The following is a 3553-nucleotide window of genomic DNA, read 5'->3' on the forward strand; positions in this document are numbered from 1 at the left end:
CAGTTTTGAATCTCTTCTCATCGAAAGGAATGCTCTCCACTGGTTCCTTCCTCTTTTGCCTCTTGGAGCTTGATGATGCCATGAGTTTGAGTTGATATGTGAAGAGGGTGGAAGGTACGGAGAGATGAGGAATTCGGTTGGTTAGGACAAGGTGCGATGAAGAGATTTGGATGACAAAGGTGTGAAGTGTGAGAAAGGGGAATTGGAATGTGAAGGGGAAGTACGGACTAGGACTTACTTATATAGGGAAGTGATGAGGGAATGAAAGGTGTGGATTGATGGAGTAATTGTTTGATGGACGGTTGGGGTTTTGCATGGGGTGAGCACAAGGATCACCAACTTTATGAATGGATTGGTTCAGTTTCCAAGCTTGTTCTTCTTCCAATGTTGCATGGCATCCATTCCCAATGCATTTCCCCTTGTGACACGTGTGAAATACTCCCCTTTTGTGGTAGCCGAATCTTCTTTTCTATTGTCCATCAATTTTCCTACGAAACAAGAAAAAGTGTAATTATTAATTGTGTGGATAGTGGTGGCAAAATAAAAATGGGAGTAACTATCACCTTTTTTATAGTTTTTGTTTATAACTAACTAAGTAGTATTCATGAATGCCAACCAACTGATTAACTGAATATCTATGTATGCAACATTGGCAACACCAAACTTAGTTTGGTGCCATGTGGTGTAAAAGATTTGTTCAAGGCCCCTAAGAGTGACATGATGTGGGTTACATTCATGTTCTCTTAGTGTGCCTTGAACACCAAACTTGTTCCTCACTATATGTTGCACACAATGATTCATTCAAGTGCATATCAAGTTGATTTGAATTTCATGAACCTTGATTTATTAACTATTTTTAAAAGCATGTAAAACATGGGTTGCCTCCCATAAAGCGCTTCTTTAGCGTCACTAGCTTGACGTTCTGCCTTTATCAGGGTGGTTGGTAGTGCTTCAAGTCCTCCCCCCTTGCAGTAAATCTATCTCCATTGGCTTCATCAAGGATCTCCACATGTTCCAAGGAGAGGACTCTGTTGATGGTAAAAACTTTAGGTAGCTGAGATGGGATGGTGGGGAGATCGGGGGAATGGCTGGGAAGTAAGCTGAGATTACTTTATCCCCTGGAGAGAAGTCCTCTGTAGGGATCTTCTTGTTCCTCCACCTCCTTGGTACCTTCTTCTTTGTTCCTTTTGATGTTGCCTTGCTCTTTGTGACCTCCTCTTCCAAATAGGTTTTGTTGCTGGTCTCATATAGCTCTGGTGGTTTAGGTTCCTCCTGATTTTCTTTGAGCTGTGATAGCTGCTGATTGCCTTGTTCCTCAACTAAGGAGATTCCCAGATGTGCTGGTTGTGCTTCAGTGCTTGTTTCTTCCTTCAATATCTCACTGTGATATTTTCCTGGTTCTTTGTTCTCTTGATCTGTTTCTTGTGAGGGCTTGAAAACATTGAAGGTGAGTTGTTCATCATGGATCCTCAAAATTAGCTCCCCTCGCTCCACATCTATAAGTGCTCTGGCTGTAGCCAGGAATGGCCTTCCCAATATGATTGGGTGCAGGTGACTCTCTTCCATGTCCAAGATGACAAAGTCTATGGGCAGGAAGTATTTTCCAACCTTCACTAGCACATTTTCAACCACTCCTACTGCTTGTTTTTGAGTTTTGTCAGCCAGCCTGATAACTACATCTGTGGGTATTATCTCATTGATCTGTAGCCTTTTCATAAGTGATAAAGGCATTAAGTTAATGCTTGCTCCCAGATCGCAAAGTCCTTTATCAAACATTGTTTCTCCTATGGCACAGGGGATGTAGAAACTCCCTGGGTCCTTCCTCTTTGTAGGCAGCTCTGGTTGAATGAGAGCACTGCACTCCTTATTCATCACTATGGTTTGTCCTCCCTTGAGTGAGCTTTTCTTGGTCAGCAGTTCCTTCATATACTTAATGTATGAGGGCATTTGTTGGAGGACCTTGATGAATGGTATGTTTACATAGAGAGATGCAAACATGTCAAGAAACCTTGAGTATAGTCTCTTCTCTACACAGCCATTTAGTAATTGGGGAAAGGGTGCATAGAGTCTCAGCAGCTCCTTCTGTGTCAGCTCTTTCTGTGTAATTATGGTTTCTTGATGATTCTCCCCATGCTTTCCTGCTGAAGTGTCTTCAGGTTGTTCTAATGGGTTGTTCAGCTCTTCCTCAGTCTCCTTATCACTTATAGTAACCATCTTGCAATCTTTCCATCTGACTTTCTTTGCTTCACCTCTCGGATTTTTCTCTGTCACTTGGGAAGCTATCAGTAGGTTTGGGGATCTTCTCAGATAAGTATCCCACTTGAAATTCTAGCCTCTTGATGGTTTCTCCCTGATTCTTGATACTGGCTCGCACCTCCTCTTTGAACACCTTTTTATCTTGAATCTCTTTGCATATGCTTTCAAGTATATTCTCAATCCTTGAGAGTCTATCTTCAGATGATGATGAGTTGAGGTTGGATGGATGAGTTGGGTTATTTTGGTTTTGGTATGGATGTGGAGAGGTGTTGTTAGGGTGGTGTTGATATGATCTCTGTGTGGAATGTTGGTGAGCTGCATGGTTGTTGGGGTTGTGACGTCTCTGATCTTGGCTTTGGTCTTGTTGATTTCCCCACCCAAAGTTTGGGTGATTCCTCCAACCAGGGTTGTAGGTCTTGGAGTATGGATCATGGGTCTGGCTGGGTGAGTTTCCAATGTAGTTGGCTTGTTCTTGCTCATCCTCTGCCTCTGCATTCACTCCCTCTTGGGTTGCTGATGAGGTGGTGATTGCTGCAACTTGGTTCCTCTCTATCTTCTTGGTGAGGTAAGCCAGCTGCTTGGTGATAAGCTTGTTTTGGGCCAGCAGTGTATCCACATTGTTTAGCTCCATCACTCCTCTAGTGTTGCCTCTTTCAGAAGCATAGAAATAGTCATTTTCTGCTACAGTCTCAATGATATCTATGGCTTCTTCAATGGTCTTCTTCTTATTCAGAGATCCCCTGATGAGTGGTCTACTGCCTTCTTTGATTCATAAGAAAGGCCTTCATAGAAAATGTGCAGCTGCACCCATTCATTGAACATATCTGGTGGACACCTTCTTGTCAGGTCCTTAAACCTCTCCCATGCTTCATATAGAGTTTCACCATCTTGCTGCCTGAAGGTTTGCACCTCAGCTCTCAGCCTATTGATCCGTTGAGGAGGATAGAATCTTGCCAAGAACTTGTTCACCACCTCTTCCCAGGTTGCTAAACTCTCCTTTGGGAAGGATTCCAGCCATTTAGATGCCTTGTCCTTGAGTGAGAAAGGGAACAGAAGTAGTCTATAGGTGTCAGGATGAACACCATTAGACTTCACAGTATCACATATCCTCAGGAAGGTGGTTAGATGTTGATTGGGGTCTTCTTGGACATCTCATCCGAATGAACAATTGTTCTGAACAAGGGTAATGAGCTGTGGCTTTAGTTCAAAGTTGTTCGCATGTATGGTTGGCCTTTGGATGCTACTTCCGCAATTTGCTGCATTTGGATTGATGTACGAACCCAGAACTCTTCTCTCT

The 3553-nt window shown here is 43.1% G+C and overlaps 1 non-coding gene across 1 annotated transcript; it reads left to right on the forward strand.

The window, feature by feature from the left end:
- Positions 1-3073: 3073 nt before the first annotated feature.
- Positions 3074-3180, forward strand: LOC112724999 (small nucleolar RNA R71). Its single transcript, XR_003164132.1, has one exon. It is a non-coding gene; the product is annotated as a small nucleolar RNA R71 (small nucleolar RNA).
- Positions 3181-3553: the final 373 nt, after the last annotated feature.

Source organism: Arachis hypogaea, chromosome 11 (genome assembly GCF_003086295.3).
Source record: "Arachis hypogaea cultivar Tifrunner chromosome 11, arahy.Tifrunner.gnm2.J5K5, whole genome shotgun sequence".
Classification (NCBI taxonomy): Eukaryota; Viridiplantae; Streptophyta; class Magnoliopsida; order Fabales; family Fabaceae; genus Arachis; species Arachis hypogaea.